Raw genomic sequence first — 21,928 nt, 5'->3', positions numbered from 1 at the left:
TATCATAGATGTTTCTGCTTTTTCATAAGACATAAAGGAATAAAAATAATCCATTCAGCCCATTAAATTTGCACTGCCATTCAGTGAGATCATGACTGATTTGATGATCATCTACTCCACTTTCCTGCCTTAATCTTATAACCTTGATTCCCTTACAAGTTAAAAATCTGCCACTTCACCTCTGATTATACCAAACATTTCTGTCTTAAATAGATATAACGGGAACTGCAGATGCTGGAGAATACAAGATAACAAAGTGTGGGGCTGGAAGAACACAGCAGGCCAAGCAGCATCTTAGGGCACAAAAGCTGACATTTCGGGCCTAGACCCTTCATCAGAAAAAAGTGTCTTTTTTTTCTGATGAAGGGCCTAGGCCCGAAACATCAGCTTTTGTGCTCCTAAGATGCTGCTTGGCCTGCTGTGTTCATCCAGCCCCACACTTTGTTATATTGTCTTGAATAGATACTTACTTTGAAATTACACCCTGTGGGATCTTAAACTCTCACAAGAATAAAGTAGCCTGTCCACATCTAACCTGACTAGCTCTGTAAGAACATTTTCTTTCAATAAGGTTGTGCCTCAATCCTCTAATTTCCAATAGATGCAAGTCTAACCTACTCAACATCTCATAAGAAATCCCCTCCATACCCGGAATAAACCTAGTGAATCTTAATTGAACTACCTCCAATGTCAGTATATCTTACCTTCAAAAAGTGGACCGAAACAGCTCACACTCTTCCAACTGTGATATAACTAGTAGCTATTATAGTTCTAGCAAGTTCTCCACATTTTTGTCCTCCGTTCCTGTTGAAATAAAGGCAACATTCCATTTGCCTCCCCTATTATCCTCTAAACTTGAATGCTAACCTTTTGAGATTCCTGCGTAATAAATTCATTTGTCCACTCACTGAACCTGTCTATATTCCTTTGTCGATTCTCTGTCACCCTCACCACTTGCATTCCCACTTATTTTAGTATTACTACAAACTTTGTGGTAATAATTCTATCATACAAGTCATTAATATTTATTGTAAGTAGCAGTTGTCCCAGCACCGATGGTTGTAGCGCGCCACTGAATCCCACTTACCTGCACTTGGTCCATATTCTACTATACTCTTTACATTTCAAGTTGTCATCCAGATGCTCCTTAAATGTTGCTTTCACCACCCTCCCAGGCAGGGCATTTGAGATATCTACCACCCCCGGAGTTCAAAGAAGATCCCAGAGCATTTTTTTCTTTGTTTCATACTTATTCGACTTCGTACTAGCAAAGCTACTCCACAACTGACCCTTTTTGTCCACCCTTTGGTAAATCTGAATATTTAAATCTTTGATATCTTCATAAACATGTCTCTGAAACAATTATAGGATTATACCCATTAATCTCTATTCGTGCTGTTAGTGTTTGGCTCAAAATGAATGAATTATGTACATTTAAGTAAAGAACCATTATTTTTGCTCCTTTACTATATCCCCTACCACCCCCATGGCCCCATTTGTGTTTTTTATTATACTTGTACATTCTGTTCCTTCCTGCCCCACTCAAGGTATGATTATCAAAATAAATCACCTGCGATGTTGCAGTATCCCTTTTTTTTGTAAGGCTGTGTATCCCACCCTTCCAAATCCTTCACATCCCTCCTAATTAGTTTTAAGCCCTGTCTACATGCCAGCTTATTTGACTCTCAATGACACTGGCCCCTGCACGCTTCAAGAGAAGCCAGTCCAACCACACAGATCCCTTCTACTCAGAACTGGTGCCAGTGTTCCAAAAACTAAAACCCACTCCTCACACACAAATTTTTGAGCCATGCATTTTTCTGCTTGACTTTATTTGCCCTATATCAGTTTGCCCATGGATCAAGCCAAGATTCTGAATTATTTTCCGAGACGCTTTACCCTTCAGTTTGGTTCCTACCTGTTCAGAACTTTTCTACACAGCCTCCTTTCCAGTTCAATCAATGTCAATGTCATTAGTACCAATATGAGCAATGAGAACTGGATCTTTCCCCTTCCATTCCAAGACACTCTGCAGCTCTGAAGTTTCTTGAAAACCTAGACAGTGATATTCTGCTTGTGGCAGAAGGCACATCAAAAGGTCAAATTGGCAGCAAGTAGATGGTGATGGTTGAATGTGAGGCTGGATGAACACAGTAGGCCAAGCAGCATCTCAGGAGCACAAAAGCTGACGTTTCGGGCCTAGACCCTTCATCAGAGAGGGGGATGGGGAGAGGGAACTGGAATAAATAGGGAGAGAGGGGGAGGCGGACCGAAGATGGAGAGTAAAGAAGATAGGTGGAGAGAGTGAAGGTGGGGAGGTAGGGAGGGGATAGGTCAGTCCAGGGAAGACGGACAGGTCAAGGAGGTGGGATGAGGTTAATAGGTAGCTGGGGGTGCGGCTTGGGGTGGGAGGAAGGGATGGGTGAGAGGAAGAACCGGTTAGGGAGACAGAGACAGGTTGGACTGGTTTTGGGATGCAGTGGGTGGGGGGGAAGAGCTGGGCTGGTTGTGTGGTGCAGTGGGGGGAGGGGACGAACTGGGCTGGTTTAGGGATGCAGTAGGGGAAGGGGAGATTTTGAAACTGGTGAAGTCCACATTGATACCATATGGCTGCAGGGTTCCCAGGCGGAATATGAGTTGCTGTTCCTGCAACCTTCGGGTGGCATCATTGTGGCAGTGCAGGAGGCTCATGATGGACATGTCATCTAGAGAATGGGAGGGGGAGTGGAAATGGTTTGCGACTGGGAGGTGCAGTTGTTTGTTGCGAACTGAGCGGAGGTGTTCTGCTATGCGGTCCCCAAGCCTCCGCTTGGTTTCCCCAATGTAGAGGAAGCCGCACCGGGTACAGTGGATGCAGTATACCACATTGGCAGATGTGCAGGTGAACCTCTGCTTAATGTGGAATGTCATCTTGGGGCCTGGGATGGGGGTGAGGGAGGAGGTGTGGGGACAAGTGTAGCATTTCCTGCGGTTGCAGGGGAAGGTGCCGGGTGTGGTGGGGTTGGAGGGCAGTGTGGAGCGAACAAGGGAGTCACGGAGAGAGTGGTCTCTCCGGAAAGCAGACAGGGGTGGGGATGGAAAAATGTCTTGGGTGGTGGGGTCGGATTGTAAATGGCGGAAGTGTCGGAGGATAATGCGTTGTATCCGGAGGTTGGTAGGGTGGTGTGTGAGAATGAGGGGGATTGCAGGAACAGCAACTCATATTCCGCCTGGGCCCGAAGGTTGCAGGAACAGCAACTCATATTCCGCCTGGGAACCCTGCAGCCATATGGTATCAATGTGGACTTCACCAGTTTCAAAATCTCCCCTTCCCCTACTGCATCCCTAAACCAGCCCAGTTCGTCCCCTCCCCCCACTGTACCACACAACCAGCCCAGCTCTTCCCCCCCACCCACTGCATCCCAAAACCAGTCCAACCTGTCTCTGTCTCCCTAACCGGTTCTTCCTCTCACCCATCCCTTCCTCCCACCCCAAGCCGCACCCCCAGCTACCTACTAACCTCATCCCACCTCCTTGACCTATCCGTCTTCCCTGGACTGACCTATCCCCTCCCTACCTCCCCACCTACACTCTCTCCACCTATCTTCTTTACTCTCCATCTTCGGTCCGCCTCCCCCTCTCTCCCTATTTATTCCAGTTCCCTCTCCCCGTCCCCCTCTCTGATGAAGGGTCTAGGCCCGAAACGTCAGCTTTTGTGCTCCTGAGATGCTGCTTGGCCTGCTGTGTTCATCCAGCCTCACATTTTATTATCTTGGAATTCTCCAGCATCTGCAGTTCCCATTATCTCGGTGATGGTTGAATGGTGTTTTGTGACTGGAAGCCTCTGTCCAATGGCATACTGCAGGATTTGATGCCGGATTTCTTTCTGTTTATTGTGTACTTTAATGATCTAGACATGAACATGGGATGTATTGGACACAGCTGGGACCAAAATCAGGACCATGTTATGGCTTTCTGCCAGTTTTGACCAATTAATAGATTGGCTCAGAGCTGGTAACCTAACATGGTTAGTAATGTGCCCAGATATGATGGCCACTCCTTAGGTTGCAAAGTGAGTCATCTCCTGCTGAGACGTCCTCAAATTTCTCACAAGTTTCTTTTCTGCAAGGCAAGACCAGAAAGGTTCCAGCAATGAGGATGTGGGTATGGGGCCAGAAACGATGTCATATTACAGCAGTGGGAACTCGGCTGTTGGGGAAATCATTTGCTACCATGGGCCCTACTGAGGACCATGGATCAAACAGTAAGGAGGACTCCAGCCAAGAAATTTACTAGTAGGGCCATCAACATTCATATAGTGATCACCCCACAAGGCGGTTAGACCTCCTGACGTGGCAAAATGATAAGCAGCTCTTATTTTCCTGATAAGCCTTTGTGGTGGGCAGATCCAACCTTAGAAATACCCATAGAAATACCCTCAATGCTTCTGGAACTCTGAAACTGTTCACAATCTCTTCTCCCAAAACTGACTGACTCAACAAAATTCCTGGGGCTGATTACCAAGTGTCTAAATACTGGCACAATTTTAGCTTTTATCAGTCAGCTAGCTTCACCAAGGTGCAATTAAATGTCTTTAAGTTCCGATTTTTCTCAGTCACGCCATGCAAGTATCGCTTGTGGACCTCCTTCATACTCCACTATCAGTCCACCTAGGGCTATTTCTCAGCCTTACTTTTCCTTGGAGCCTCCGAACCTGAGCTCTAACTATATGGTGTCTGCTTAGCAAGTTCTGCTCCAACCTAAAAATAAAGTCCCCCACCAAACATACAAATAAATTGAAATTGGGGAAACTTCTTAATCTCCAAGCAACTCAATGACAAAGTAACATGTTATTCGCCGTCTTTTACCTGAATTTTGTGTTGTGTCTCTCGTTCATAATTTCTTCCTTAAAAAAATGCAGTAAATCGGTTTTATAATCTTTCAGATTTCACTGAATGTTCTATGCTAATTTAGCTACAAATCCCAAAGCAAACAATCTCTCTAAACTGTATCAGTGATAATGGGAACTGCAGATGCTGGAGAATCCAAGATAATAAAATGTGAGGCTGGATGAACACAGCAGGCCCAGCAGCATCTCAGGAGCACAAAAGCTGACGTTTCGGGCCTAGACCCTTCATCAGAGAGGGGGATGGGATGAGGGTTCTGGAATAAATAAGGAGAGAGGGGGAGGCGGACCGAAGATGGAGAGAAAAGAAGATAGGTGGAGAGGGGAGTATAGTTGGGGAGGTAGGGAGGGGATAGGTCAGTCCAGGGAAGACAGACAGGTCAAGGAGGTGGGATGAGGTTAGTAGGTAGGAGATGGAGGTGCAACTTGGCGTGGGAAGAAGGGATGGGTGAGAGGAAGAACAGGTTAGGGAGGCAGAGACAGGTTGGACTGGTTTTGGGATGCAGTGGGTGGAGGGGAAGAGCTGGGCTGGTTGTGTGATGCAGTGGGGGGAGGGGACGAACTGGGCTGGGCAGCCCAGTTCGTCCCTTCCCTCCACTGCACAGCCCAGTTCGTCCCCTCCCCCCACTGCACCACACAACCAGCCCAGCTCTTCCCCTCCACCCACTGCATCCCAAAACCAGTCCAACCTGTCTCTGCCTCCCTAACCTGTTCTTCCTCTCACCCATCCCTTCCTCCCACCCCAAGCCGCAACTCCATCTCCTACCTACTAACCTCATCCCACCCTCTTGACCTGTCCGTCTTCCCTGGACTGACCTATCCCCTCCCTACCTCCCCACCTATACTCTCCTCTCCACCTAGCTTCTTTTCTCTCCATCTTTGGTCCGCCTCCCCCTCTCTCCCTATTTATTCCAGTTCCCTCACCCCATCCCCCACTCTGATGAAGGGTCTAGGCCCGAAACGTCAGCTTTAGTGCTCCTGAAATGCTGCTGGGCCTGCTGTGTTCATCCAGCGTCACATTTTATTAATCTCTCTAAACTGTCATGACTACAAGGAGTGTAAATGCAAAATCACCAGTTCAGCAAGATCTCCTGCTTTTTCTAATATCAAACTGTTCTATGCTGATTATTTCAAATAATTACTCAGAATTGTTAAATATAATTTATTTCAGATACCCTGCCAATCACTCAAGCCGAGCATTTGAGTCACTTTACCATTATAACATGATCTCAGCCTTTGAAGTGTGCTCAGTTTAGTGATATCCCAATTGTATTTATTCCATTTTATACTTTTAAGCTATATTTCCTAAAACTATAAAATATGTAGAGTGTGATGCATGAAATGGGCATTTACAAGTTCAGAACAAGGGAGTAAAATCCTCAGATTAAACTTGACTGTTGTGATGATATCAGAAAGCAGTGTTCACACAAAGGATAGTAAAAACCTCGAACAATCTCTCACGAAAAGCAAAGACCGATAGTCTTTGTAAAGAAGAGGTTATAGAACTAAGGTGGGTGGATGGAATTATGATACACTTATGAACTGATTCACTGATTAAACAGGGTCAAGAACAGAGTAGTTGCCTTCCGTTCTATTATTTATGAAACCTTAGAATCAGAGCCAATAATGTTAAACTGATACCTAGAGTATGCAAATAAGTCATGGATACATTTAATTGTCCAAAGAAAGGAAAAGTTTGAAAAGACAGTTTAGCATACCCCAACATCCAGCTCAAGTGTGAAGATCACGCGGTCAGTGGCATTGTCTGATTGGTTGCGACTGACCAAACTACTGTAGGAAAGTGTTCTCCCGTACTTTGACTCACCAGTGAGACCAATACAGGGCAGTGCTAATGGTGCCCAGACATCTGGGTCAAACTTGCAGCCTGGGTCTGCCATAGACAGTAACAGGCGGATGTCGCAACTCGCCTGGCCTCCCTTTATTCAGGCCTATTCCAATGCAGATAGCTAGTTACCAGCATCCTCTTAAATTTCACCACCATGTAAATTGCTTATTCCGTCATTAGTGTGCTCCCTTACCATGTCCAAATCTTAATCTGAATCATTGAGCAATTGTGTAACAAGTCCATAAAAAAAATTAGTCTGACCAATGTTACGATTCTCATGAAATTTGTACCAGTTCTTAACCATTTGAAATTGGCCTACAGGAGCGGATGAAAGCTATCTTCCAGGCCACTTTAGTCTATAATTTGAATAGGCCTTTTTGTGGCACAGTGGTAATTTCCCTACCCTGGACCAGGGACGCCCAGATTCAAGTCCCGTCTGCCCTAGAGGTGTGCAATAACACCTCTGAACAGGTTGTTTAGGGGGCAAAAAAGGCCATAATCTGGAAGCCTAATGCATTTAGAGCAATGATCACCAATCAGCTGAGGAGCTGTGCTTACTAAAGGAAATCATTTGCATTAACATTTGTGATCTGCTTTGAGAAGGTGGAAGATAAATAGCACAGAATTAATGCCCGTCAACTTCACCGTTATGATCCTTTCCTAGTTATGATTTCCATTAGCACTTTAAATTTTGAGTATATGCCATTCTAATATTCAAAAATGTTGCAGCTGAACAGGACATTGGCTGGCTACTTTTGGATTACTGCATTCAGTTTTGGTCTCCCTGCTTTGGAAAGATGTTGTGAAGCTTGGAAGGGTTTAGAAAATATTTACAGGAATGTTGCCAAGGTTGGAGTGTTTGAGCTACAGGGAGAGACTGAATAGACTGGGGCTACTTTCTCTGGAGTGTCGGAGACTGAGCGGTGATCTTATAGAGGTTTATAAAATCATAGGGTGCATGGATACAGTAAATAAACAAAGTCTTTTCCCTGAGGTATGGGAGCCCAAAATTAGAGGGCATAGGTTTAAGGTGAGAGGGCAATTATTTAAAAGGGACCTAAGGGTCAACTTTTTCACACAGAGGGTGGTGCATGTATGGAACGAGTTGCCAGAGGAAGTCGTGGAGGCTGGTACAATCGCAACATTGCCTGATCCCTCCAAACCTTTCCTATTTATGTATTGATCTAACTGTCTTTTAAATGTTGTAACTGTGCCCACACCCACCATGAATAAGTGTATGGAATCATACAATGCAGAAGAGCCCTTCGACCCAACAAGTTGGAGTTGTTGATTGGTTCGCCGAGCTGACTGGTTTCATGCAAATGTTTCGACCCCCTTCTAGGTGACATCTTCAGTGGTGTCTAGCCTCAGTTGAGGCAATCAACAACTGCAGCCACAACTCAAGCTACAGATCTTTGCTAAAACATTAAACTCATCAAGTCTCTACCACAAAAAAAAATACTATTCCTACACTTGTCTCACTTTCCTGCACTAGGCTCACAGTTTTGAATGTGCACATTTCAGTTGCTTATCTAAGTACTTTTAAAGGTTGCAAGGTTTCCTGCCTATACTACCCTCCCAGGTAGTGCATTCCATATCCAACCATCCTCTGGGTGCAAAGTATTTAGCAGCATGGTGGATCGGCGGTTAGCTCTACTGCCTCACAGGTATCCAGGTTCAATTCCATCCTCAGGTGACTGTGTGAAGTTTGCATGTTCTCCCCATGTCTGTGTGGGTTTCCTCTAGATGCTCTGGCTTCCTTTCTCAGTCCCAAGATGTACAGGCTAGGTGGATTGGCCATGCTATCTTGCCCATAGTGTTCAGAGATGTGTGGGTTATGGGGGGGTGGGTCTGGGTGGGACGCTGTGAGGTTTGATGTGTTGGGCCAAAGGATCTGTTTCTACACTGTAGGGATTCTATGATCTATTTTCCTTGAATCCCCTCTAAAGCTCCTGCCTTTCACTTTAAGATTAAGAGCCCTTATTATTCACCCTTATCCTTCAAGTAAGGGTAATAGCTGCTTTCTATTCACCCTGTCCATGGCCCTCATAATATAATATATGCCTAATATAGGCACTCCCTCAACCTTCTCTGCTCCAAGAAAGCACACAAGTTAACCAACCCATTTTTGATATGTGACTGCTAAAGACTTTACTTCCAGCTTTTATATAACCAACATTCTTTCCCATAAGCAATGGAAAACCCAGATTATCACAAAAATGCAGATAAATGAAATATAATCACCAAAGCGCGAACTTCTCAGACATAAAATTTCCAATTTGAAATCTTCTAAACAGGAGTGGCATTTAAACATTGGAAGTCACTAACCAGACCCGATTCCCAGCTGTGGTACTATTCCACCCGGTGATTCAGGTCCCATATAAGGAAAAATAAAATTACTACCTGAGAGAAAAGACTACTTTTGAATGTGGACTTCTTGACTGCCTTTTTAGAAAATGTCAATGAAGATCACTTTCCCAGTGCACCCAGGCAAAGTCAGCAGAACGGCTTATGGAGCTTTCTACTGGGTGGACTTCCAGAAGCTGGTGTTTCAGATCTGGCAGGGAGCTTCAAATCTTCATGCTGTCTCAGGAGCAGCCCAGAACCAGCTCTCAGAAAACATAGTTTAAAAAAAGCAACTTTAATTCTGGTTCCTGATAGAACTGATCAGCTCTTCCCGAGGCCTCAGTTACCATTCAAAACAACTGCCATTTGCTTGAATGTAGGGTCTCTTCAGACTTGCTGGAACCAATTCCCAGTACTGATCTTGTTAACAGCCAATTTCTGTTATCTGTTTCAACACAGTGGATCGCTGTGCCTGCTAAAACTCTTTCAATCAAGGCTCAGCCTGAAATTAAGGTCCAGGCCTGGCCTCACAAACAAAACTTGTTTGGTCTATCCTTTTACTACAATCTGTCCCAATGTCCAACTTTCATTTCCCACTCATAATTCAAAAATGATTAATGAGCAAAACTAAAAATATGAAAAATCAGTGAGGATTCCAACAACTGTGATTCAGAAACTCCATGGCTCAGATGCAAGCTAGAATTCCTAATAAACTCTCGTTCGAACAGAATCTCTACATGCCACAATGAAGAAGAATAATGTGGGCATTGCAATGATTTGGAGGAGTTGTACTGTCTGTGTGCATTCTACACTGGACATTACCATGTCCTTTGTCTCGAAGGAATTCGTCACAAACTAAACTAAGTATTTTTCATGAGAATAGCTATATCACTGTTATGCAAAACGTGTGGGTTATGGTCCATGCTAGGTGAAACCTGAACCTCTGAAGATTAGGTAAATTAACATGATTTTCAATTAATGATTTTGAGCCCAGATACATAGATCTCTAAAGTTTGAAGCATAGTGTGATAAAACCCATTAACAAAAATAGGATCCTGGGTTTTATATATTGGCCATGAAATCGCAGCAGTGAGATTGACATTATATGGCGCATTGTGCAAATTGTAAAGCTGATCATTTTGTTGCACAATGCATATTTGAGACAGGGAAATAAAGTGTCAGATTTTGGTGGAGTTGTACCAACTCTGGAGGCATTTAAAAATGGAGGGTCGTATTAAAATGCTGAGGTCTTGCTTCTATTTTTGACAGATCCAATTTTTGCCAGTAGTCAAAGGTAGGCAGGTGTGAATTACATGAGCAGGAAAAGTGAACTGAACAGAACTTTTCGAATTAGCACGGAGTTGAAAGGGACTCAATTTTGGCTATTCGAAATCCTTAACTTACAGTGTAGGCGTCATGAATAGTTTGAGGAACTTGAATATTCTTGAAGCACAGGTAATATCTGTTCAGTGTCATGATCTGAAATTATGTATCTCCTTACATTTTGAACATGAATAAACTAAGTTACTGCCGTGCATTGATTGACAGACCATCTGGCGCAGCTTAGGAAAAGAATAATCTATTTCTGCAGGTTCAATGGACCTCACTGTTGTCAATTCCCAGGAGCTATTGTTGCAACTGAATTATTTATGAATGATTGACTGAGTTTCAAGAGCTCCAAAAAACAATCTTCTCAGCAATGTTCAAAGTTGCTCAACAATTTGACTGACAATTTTAAGAGGCCAGTAAAGGATTTGCTGTTTTTCATAAGGTTCAACAGAGAGGTTTGTTCAATTTTGCAACAGTTTGACAACTTGAAGACATTTAAAATCTCTGAATAGGTTTCATGAATGGAAGCTCTTTTCCTACATCAAGTTTCTAAGAGTGAGGACTCCCTTAGATTGTTAAACGTTTACTTCCTGTTTCTTCCAAATGTTTCTGGAGTCCGACTGTAATAGATGCTGGGCGAGTTTCAATGGAGGCAATATGAGCCAGCATTGTTGATATTAGATGGCATGGGGATAAGGAGCAGGTGACAGATGGAGAGTTTAACAGCTTTTTATTAATCTGAGCCAAAGTTTCAGAGAACTATGTTGGATATTTTAAAGAGATAAGGTTTTCAGTTAGTGACTTTGGGCCCAGATACATAGATCTCTAAAGTTTGAAGCATAGAGTGATAAAGCCCATTAACAAAAATAGGATCCTGGGTTTTATATATTGACCATGAAATCAAGGAAGTGAGATTGACATTATATGGCGCATTGTGCAAATTATAAAGCTGGATGAACACAGCAGGCCAAGCAACATCAGAGGAGCAGGAAGGCTGATGTTTCGGGTCTAGACCCTTCTTCAGAAATGGGGGAAGGGAAGGAGAATCTGAAATAGACAGAGAGGGGGAAGCGGACTGAAGATAGATAAGGGAGAAGATAGGTGGAGAGGAGTCAGACAGGTCAAAGAGGCGGGGATGGAGCCAGTAAATGTGAGTGTAGTTGGGGAGTTAGGGATGGGATTGGTCACTCCAGGGAGGACGGGGTGAAGTGGGTGGGATGAGGCTAGTAGGAAGGAGATGGGGGTGGGGCTTGAGGTGGGAGGAGGGATTAGGTGGGAGGAAAGACAGGTTAGGAAGGCTGGGACAAGCTGTGCTGGTTTTGGGATGTGGTAGGGGGAGGCGAGATTTTGAAGCTTGTGAAGTCACATTGATACCATCGGGCTGCAGGGTTCCCAAGTGAAATATGAGGTGCTGTTCCTGCAACCTTCGGGTGGCATCGTTGTGGCACTGCAGGAGGCCCATACCACATTGTCCATGCCAATGGCCTAAAAGCCCTCAGCTTCTTCCTGTCTTGCAGGCCCAACTAGTCCCCCCTCCACTAACACCCTCATCCGCTTAGCCAAACTTGTCTTCACCCTCAACAACTTCTCTTTCAATTCCTCCCACTTCCTACAGAAAAAGAGTGGCCACAGGTACCCACATGGGCCCAAGCTATGTCTGCCTCTTTGTAAGGTACGTGGAACAATCCCTCTTCTGCACCTACACTGGCCCTAAACCCCACCTCTTTCTCCGTTACATTGATGACTGTATTGACGACGCCTCGTGCTCCCACGAGGCGCTCGAACAGTTCATCACCAACACCTTCCACCCCAACTTTCAATTCACTTGGACCATCTCTAATACCTCCCTCTCCTTTTTTGACCTTGCTGTTTCCATCTCATATTCATTTCAAGCCCCCTGACTCTCACAGTTACCTAGAATACACCTTCTCCCACCTGCCTTCCTGCAAAAGTGCCATCCCCTATTCCCAATTCCTTTGCCTCCACCGCATCTGCTCCCAGGATGAGGCATTCCACTCCGGAACATCTCAGATGTTCTCGTTTCTAAAAGCCCGCAACTTCCCCCACCCCGTAAGTGGTTGACAACACCCTCGACCATGTCTCCCGCATCTCCCACAACTCATCCCTCACACGCCCTCCCTGCGATAACAACCAAAACAGAATCCCCCTTATCCTCATGTACCACCCACAACCATCAAATCCAATGCAGCATCCTCCGACACTTCCGCCATCTACAATTCAACCCCACCACCAAAGACATTTTTCCCTCCCCTTCCTGACCTGTTTTCCGGAGGGACCGCTCTCTCTGTTAGTCCCTTGTCCACTCCACACTCCCCTCCAGCCCCACCACTCCCGGCACTTTTCCCTGCAACCGAAGGAAGTGCTACTCCTGCCCCCACACCTCCTCCCTCACCCCCATCCTAGGCCCCAAGAAAACTTTCCACATCAAGCAGATGTTCACCTGCACGTCTCCTGATGTGGTTTACTGCGTCCGTTGTTCACGTTGTGGCCTCTACATTGGGGAAACCAAGCGGAGGCTTGGGGACCGCTTTGTGGAACACCTACGCTCAGTTTGCAATAAACAACTGCACCTCCCAGTCGCGAACCATTTCAACTCCCCCTCCAGTGCCTCCTGCAGTGCCGCAACGATGCCACCTGAAGGTTGCAGGGACAGCAGCTCGTATTTCGCTTGGGAACCCTGCAACCCAATGGTATCAATGTGGACTTCACAAGCTTCAAAATCTCCCCTCCCCCCACTGCATCCCAAAACCAGCCCAGCTCAACCCCACTTCCCTAAGATGTCCTTCCTCCCACCTATCCCCTCTTCTCACCTCAAGCCCCACCCCCATCTCCTACATACTAAACTCATCCTGAAGCCTTGACCTGTCCGTCCTCCCTGGATCGACTTATCCCCTCCCTACTTCCCCATCTACACTCACCTTTACTGGCTCCATCCCTGCCTCTTTGACATGTCTGTCTGTTCTCCACCTACCTTCTCCTCTATCCATCTTCTATCCGCTTCCCCCTCTCTCCCTGCTTATTTCAGAACCCCCTTCCACTCCCCCATTTCAGAAGAAATCATCAGCTTTCCTGCTCCTCTGATGCTGCTTGTCCTGCTGTGTTCATCCAACTCTACATCTTGTTATCTCAGATTCTCCAGCATCTGCAGTTCCTACTATCTTGAATATTTGAAGCAGCCTATGTTGGCATTACTTGCTTTTATTTTGTGTTGTAATTTGAGTTACAGTGGCCTTTGATAAAAGAACTATCAAAAATGTGAACTTTTTAAATTTCATCATGTGTTTAATTAGAAAGACAAATTTTGTATTAATATTTAATATTATTATGTATGTTGTTATGCTTAGACAATCACAAAGATCTATGTTACTACAACTAACATTCTTGTAGGATAAGAACTGCTGAATAGAGCTAAAAATTTGCAGTAGATATTATTTTATTTATTTAAAAAATGCCAATTTGCATCTCTTTGAAAGTTTACCTCTTTGATTAGCAGCACAAAAGCACCACTTAGCCAATACTTTCATGTCCTATTTACAGATTGTCTCCGAGGAAAGGAATTTATAATCAGTACCTCAAATGATTATAATCGTATCATATGATAATCTATGAATTAAATCAATCATTTTCAGTTCGCAAAATCAGAATTATATGAAATCTACAGCATGACCAAAGTAGGTCATTATCTCAACAGGATCTGGTTAATTCAACTTATTTCTGTATAAATTTGAACCATCTGGTTTAGTTCAAATCTATTTACATTTAGATGGGATTATTTGGCCTTGTCCTCACAAACAACAGGCTCATGCAAGTGGAGATGATGCCAGTCCTTAAATTTGTAATCTCACTGCCTCATATTTTGTTTTATTCATTCACGGGATCAAGGCAGCATTGATTCCCTGCCCCTAATTGACTCTGAACTGCTCTCTGGGCAATCATATTGCCAAGGGCCTGGAGTCACATGTAGGCCAGACCAGGTAAGGATGGTAGTTTCCTTTCCTAAAGGACAATATTGAACCAGTTGGTTTTTCTGACAATCAGCAATGGGTTTATAGTCGCATTAGATTCTGAATTCCAGATTTTTTGTAGAATTCAAATTCTGCCATCTGCCATGGCAGAATTCGAACCCAGGTCCCCAGAAAGTTATCATAAGACCTCCTTATTGATTCATATAATCACAGAGAGAGAAGTGCTTGCTGCTGCTGGGGCCTTGTGGCGTAGATTTTGTATTCACTACATTTAAACATCAGTTGCACATTACATCAAATGCTGCAAGCCAATAATGCCCACAGCACATCTATTGCAACATTGCTTTTCAAAAGGAGATGGCTGAGAAATTGGACTTGTCATCACACTTTGCCAACAGGAGCGTAGAACCCCTACCATATTGGTGGGAGAATGCCACCTGGGTCAGTACCATTTCCAAGTTCTGTTGGAATGTGCATCAGTGCTGCAAGAAAGTCAATGTCTTTCTGTGCTCTGCAAGTGTAAATTCCCCCATCTCCTCTCTGCTGCCTCTTATTCATTTTAACTGTATCATTGCATACACCTCCCACCAAAGCTGATGGCCCACCACTCCCACTACTGAATGCAACATCTTCACAAAATGGTTCTCACCCAATTCCTAAACTATTGCCCTTTTCATCCTCACTCGCTCAGGCCACCTCACCACCTGTCGTGGACCTGCACCACCACCGGCAACGGCCCTTCCAGTCACTTTCATCTCATTCAACCATTTTATTGCAGTTTCATGACAGATCAGAAAGAGCAAAGACAGTGGTGAATTGGCAGACATTGGTGCCCTCACACTGCACCAGGAGAAAATCCGTGAATCCATGGGGGAGGATTGAGACCAGTTGTGGGTTCACTGAGACCTTCCTATCCAGACAACTAATATTAAACTTCAATAACAAGATGTAGAGCAGAATGAACATAGCAGGAAAGCTGATGTTTCCGGTCTGGACCCTTCTTTAGAATAGAAGGGTCCAGACACGAAACGTCAGCTTTCCTGCTCCTCTGATGCTGCTTGGCCTGCTGTGTTCATCCAGCTCTGCACCTTACTATCTCAGATTCTCTAGCATCGGCTGTTCCTACTATCTCCTAATTTTAAACTTCACTGTGCTGTGCTGCACTGGATCCATTGTGAACTTATTTGTAACATGCTCAAACTTCTATCCCTTTACGTAACTAATTCCCACCTTCATCCTTTGCAACTATTAGCAGCACCTACACAGCCTCTAACTTTAAGAAGTGAGCCATTCTAGTTGTCTGCTCCACCTCTGAGGAAAAAGCCAGAGATCCTTCAGAGAGGATGTTCCAACGATGCTTTCCCTAGCATCTTCCACCAGCTCAGAGACTGGCACCTTGCTATTGTATGTTATCTAGATTAGACTCGGGAGCACAAACTGGGCAACATGCCCCTGGCATGTCTTATATCATCAAGGACACCTCCCACTCCAGCTATAATCTCTTCCAAACTCTTTCATCAGGCAAAAGATACAAAAGCTTAAATATAAATAGTAACAGGTTCAAGAACAGCTTCTTCCCCACTGTTATTAGACTTCTGAATGGACCTCTCAAATTTCAAATCTAATGTTGATCTTGCTTTTGCACACTTTTTTTGCAGCTGTAACTTTGTAATCATTGCTTTGCTCTATCACCCTATGACCTTTGTATATTACGATCTGCCTGCACAGCATGCAAAACAAAACTTTTCACTGTAATTAGGTGCATGTGACAATAATAAATCAAATTCAATAAAATCCTGGAGAAGGAAGAAATGCCCAGGTTGCTGGCACTTAGAGGACTTCTGGAGAACAGGCACCTGCTCATTGCCAGGCAGAATATGACGACATTATGTTGGCCATTAATAACTTCAGCAAATGCAGTTTTGTGCCAGATGCTTGGAAAACTCGATTGAAGCTTGGAGGCACCTACGCATGTTACTAATACTATGCTGACTCCACCATATGTAGACATGTTAGTGGCTTCTGTGGAAATCTAGATCCAGAAAAATGCTTAGTGAATGCCAGAAATCTATGCTCCATTGCTTTATCCATTTATGCTCAGTATCAACAGCATGTGACAGAAGGAAATGCATCTCGGCTCCAATCCCTTGGACTGACATTGGACAATGCCTTTGACTGATTGTGATGGCAAACGCTGAATGACTGACCTTAATTTGCTCAGGACTTGTTGCCCTCAGACCATTTTATTTGAAGCACATTGTGTGTTTGCTGTGAAAGTTGTTGACACAAGCTGTAGGTGTGCCATGGATCTGTCATAGTACTATAGTCTACTGTCTTAACAGTTCCTTCCAGGCAAACATGACAAGCTACCTGGTTTTCTGTTTGTGCTGAAAGGCAAACTGGGCCTTTCAAAGTATATAGAAGTCCATTCTTTTCAGTTGTCACTTTCAAGCATAACACAATGAACTTCATTCCATTTCAGTAGTTTATTTTCATTTAGGTTGAATTGATGACAGTAATGTTTGACAATTATTTGAATTCACTAGTCAAAAATCAGCACAAGCATTTTGTTAAAATTAGTTTTGAGTATCCTTATTTTACACTAATGAATCTGCTGCCTTGATCCTTCATAGCTTTCATTAGAATTTATGTACCTTTTTGTACCATTATGTTCTCTGTATTTTTTCTTAATCTAATTAGTTGTGATTTAGTTAATACCATTTGGCATTAAAAACACACTTTATTCTGCTGTGAATATTGCTTACTTTTTGATTTAGTAAGAAGAGATGCTATGTACACAATAAAGAGAATTATGTTACATTAAATCAACTTAACACTGATACTTTTCAAAATACATGTTAATGTTTAATATATAAGATGCTTAACACTCCACCGATGCCTTATTTTTAACTTGACTAGTACTTTTGAGCTGCTTAAAGGGAAACAAAATGGCTCAGTAACGTGAATGTAAAACTAAAGAAAAATACGATACTGGCTTTTTATGGAAATAAAATGGTTGGTTGATGAAGTGCTGGGAATACTGAGTAGGTTTGGTGATATCCAAAAGAAACAACTATTCTCTCTGTTTCTCTATGCAAATCAATCTTCCCCAAGGAGTACATGGCAAGCGCCAGGCAAAGAGTCTCTCCTGCCCCTGTCTATAGCCACCCTACGTGTGGAGGAAGCCTTGCTCTAATGGACTGCCTCCAGAGTGTCTGATGTTAATGCTGGGGTCCATAGATGCTCCCAAACAAGATGAGTTTTGCCAGCTATTTCTGTTTTTGCTTCAGCATTCTTCTCTCATCCAGTATAGAAGTTGATTTTGAATCAAATTGTTATTCTTGCAAACTGAATTGATGAATACCTGATGAAAAACCTGACAAAATGTCAAATTTCAGCAAGGTAATATACTCATTATGGCATTTGGATTTCACGGGTTCTCCTCCAGACACTGATGTTATGGCCAACCCATGGCAATAAGGTTCGCCAACTGGGTTGACAATGAGGACTTCGTAGAGATCAGAAGAGAGTCATAAAGCTATAGAGCATGGAAACAGACCCTTTGGCCCAAGCAGACCATGTTGAACATAATCCCGAACTAAACTAGTTCATACTGCCTACTCCTGGTCCATGTGCCTCCAAGCATAGAAACATAGAGTGAACATAGAGTCAATACATTGTGGAAACAGGCCATTCAGCCCAAGACTTCCACACCGACCCTCTGAAGACCATCCCACCCAAACTCAACCCCCTACCTGCCCCTGTAATCCTGGATTTCTCATAGCTAACATACCTAACCTAAACATCCCTGAACACTATGGGTAATTTAGCATGGTCAGTCCACCTAACTTGCACATCTTTGGACTTTGAACAAACCTTTCCTATTCATGTACTCATCTATGTGAATTATAAACATTGTAACTGTGCCCATATCTATCACTTCCTCAGGATGTTCATTCCACCCACAAACCACCCTCTGCGTAAAAATTTGTTCCATGTCTATTCTAAATCTCTCTCCTCTCATCTTAAAAATATGTCCCATGGTCTTGAAATCGCCCATCGTAGGAAAAAGGTTTGAACCCTTGACATATAAGTTGATGGTGACATATCATCTAAGCATAATCCTAAGGTGAAATGTCATAACTCTTTCATTTTTGCAATTAAGGCGTTCTGGCTGTGCAACCAAGACTCTTCTTAATAACAAAAAGTACTCTGTGCAGATGAAGATAGCTATCATTCTTGCCTTTCCACTGCTTTTTCTTTCAAATGCCCTTCATCAGGAAGATTGAGCTCACTGAGGGAAGTGATGTCAACTTGAAGTCTTGCACAGTCACATGATATGAAAATCATGGTTTCTGGACAACCACACCAAAATCCAAATGTTAAAGTTTTCTTTCTTTGATCACAAAATTAGTGACTCCACAGGCTGTCATTTCCCAATCAGGGAAAAGTGGAAGTTTATTTTTAAGACACCCTTTTTTTGAGGCCCCGCTCCATTTGGATAAGCAGAGGTTACCCTGAAGAGGACTTCCCAGCTCTAGATGTTGCTGCCCATATTCTCTTCTGTCCCAAGGCAAGTGTCTTACAGCCTTCACGCATCTGTCCCTGTGTGCTGCTTCTTGCTGAGGAACTCTGAGGTTTACCGCTCAGCTGCCACTGCCACAGGATTTGGAAAACAGGCACTGGTAGAGCCCTGTGCATTAACTGTTTTCACATTAGGACCTCAGAACACCAAAAATGTCCATGTTCTTTACAGTTTGGTGATCAGATTTTGGTGACATGTCAAATCAGAATGACCAGGGACATTTTGCTTCTGCTGCACACTTTCTTCCTTCATAACCAATGGCATGTATAGTCTTCTTTGCTAGTAGTCCACTGCGGACGTTTAGGACTGTATTTTGTTTGGCAATCTCCCTGATTATAACTGGCTCTACCAGGAATAGAGCTCCCAGTGGAACCACACTGGTTCATCAGAGGGCACAATTATCCCCGTTACATAAATTTGGCAATTTATGCTGGGAGAAGTGTCAGATAAAGTATCTTTCAGAATACTGTCCCACATAGATCCTGCTAACGTTTGAGTGGTATGTGAAGAGGCAGTTCATTGTTGTGCAATAGGTGCGAGCACCACTTTATAGTTTTCATACTCGCCTCTTTGTGTTGCCTGGAAGTTTCCTCTGACACCAGTCAGATCTAAGGAAATGTTGTCCAGGGTCCTAATCTCAGCCATATCCTTTTAATCTTTTGCATAATAAGGCAAACCTGCAAATCATTTGGAAGATTGAGCCTGCATGTACCTCTTATGGTGACTGGTACTTTCTACTGCTGTGTACATATGTGAGTAGCAGTCAGAAGTTCTGTCCATAACAAGACATTATCAAAGTATTTGCATGGTAGTTTCAGGGAGAAGAATAACCGTCATATGCTGCTGTTGTGAGATATGCGTCCTTAAGTCATCCAGTTTTTATTGGCACCCTTCTTGGAAAACCCTTAGATCATTAGTGTCTCTGAGCTATGCACACAACCTACCAAGTTTTAGATATAGCAGGAACTGTGGAAGCTGGAGAATTTGAGACAACAAGGTGTGGAGCAGGACAAGCAGTATCAGAGGAGCAGGAAAGCTGACATTTCAGGTCTAGACCCTTCTTCAGAAAATCTGAAGTCATCAGAAATCGTTTTCTGAAAAAGGGTCTAGGCCTTCACAGCAAATAAGAAAAGCTTCTTTCTGAGAGTAATTTGCTGCTGCTGCTTTATGCAGAAATTCGTTGTGTTCTTTCTGCCCTTCCTCACTGTGTTAGCCTACAGATTTTTTTGTCTGCATCTGTGCAGTGATTATGCTCACGCTCCAAATTCACTTCTTGAAGTTATTGCTTGTTTCTAGCCATGTGGTTTCTTCATAACTTCCTTAATTTTTTTTATGTTAGTACTGCTTTCAGGTCAGTGGACAAGTCTCACGAACCAATATTTATTACTGCTGAGAAAATGGTAATTGATTCTTTTATAAATGTTGCAAACTTTCAGAAGTCTCTTTCATACATGGACTAAAAACAATTCCACATTCTACAAACATATTAAGGAAGGCACAAATTATTTTACTGTATTACTTCTGGGTTAAAAGTTGTCAAAATGTCTTTAAATTATACAAATAGGCAAACTTGCCTCCTAAAAATTTACCTTTTAGGTTCTTCCTTTTTGGTATTGCATTTATTTTTAACCAATATTTTTAATCTAAGTCCATATATGTCACAATCAATGCCGAAACTCAAGGCGCGTTCTAATTTCTTGAACAAGCTTCTCGATCTGTTGCTCCATCTGCCTAATATATCCACAGCATTTGTCCAGTTCTGAAAATGCCATGTAGACAGCTTTACACATCAACAGCTAGACCACTGAGAAGGAATTATATCCTGACTCTCTCGAGCAATTTTATGTTATTCCATAACATAGGAGCTCTTTGCAGACTGACTATATTTTGATTAGTATCAATAGAACTTTTAAAGTTGAAACACTAAAATATATTGAAAAGTATGTAACCCACTGACATTAACATTGATTTATGTAACTGATTCATGCAAAGTTTTTGAGCCTGTAGATTTTATGCAACAATACCCTTATTGTGAAAACCTTTATTAGATTTTTATGAACGTCTCAGCTCTTAACGTACCATAACATGAGAATATTGTTGATGCTATTCTGGTTACAAAACCACAATGTTTGGGTAGAATAATTTTAGGATTCTAAGTGCTTGAAATGAGCATAGAAATTTTTAACATAAGCTAAAAGTTGCTGGAAAAGCTCAACAGATCTGATAGGACCTGTGAAGAAAAAATCGGAGTCAATGTTCAGGATCTGGTGACCCTTCCTTAGAACCGGACCTGAAAAGTTAACTCTGATTTTTTTCTTCACAGATGCTGCCAGACCTGCTGAGCTTTTCCAGCAACTTCTGTTTTTGTTCTTGATTTACAGCATCCCCAGTTCTTTCGGTTTCTTCATAGCAATTTCTAACTCCGCTTTGTGCAAGTTTGACATTGTAGGAAATTTTTTGGCATCTGAGTCAGAAGTTATGGTTTAAAGATCTAATTAAAATTAGGATGTTGGTAGTGTTGTAAAACAGTGACCTTGGGATTCAAGTACGTAATTCTTTGAAATCTGCATCACATGTAGACAGGGTAGTTAAGAAGGCATTTAGCAGACTTGCTTTCATTGCTCAGACCTATGCATATAAGAGTGGAGAAGTCATGTTGAGGCTGCACAGGACATTGGTGATGTCTTTTCTGGAGTTCTGTGTCCAGTTCTGGTTGCCCTGTTATAGGAAGGATATTATCAGGTCTGAAAGAGTTCAGAAAAGATGTAACAGGATATTGCAGGGAATCAAAGGTTTGAGTCATAGACAGAGACTGGATAGGCTAGGACATTTTTCATTGGACTGTTGAAGGTTGAGGGGCAACCTTGTGAAGGGTTCAAAAATCATGAAGTGTATAAATAAGGTGAATGACATGTGCCTTTTTGTAATGGTATGGGATTTCAAGGCCGGCG

The 21,928-nt window shown here is 43.0% G+C and overlaps 1 protein-coding gene across 1 annotated transcript in view; it reads left to right on the top strand.

Annotated features, from left to right (window-relative positions):
- The window catches only part of trdn (triadin), a 433,668-nt gene that overhangs the window by 398,943 nt on the left and 12,797 nt on the right, over window positions 1–21,928 (top strand). The window lies entirely within an intron of this gene.

Source organism: Stegostoma tigrinum, chromosome 4 (genome assembly GCF_030684315.1).
Source record: "Stegostoma tigrinum isolate sSteTig4 chromosome 4, sSteTig4.hap1, whole genome shotgun sequence".
Lineage (NCBI taxonomy): Eukaryota > Metazoa > Chordata > Chondrichthyes > Orectolobiformes > Stegostomatidae > Stegostoma > Stegostoma tigrinum.
Note: the sequence above shows the minus strand (reverse complement) of the source record. Positions and strands in the feature narration are given on the sequence as shown.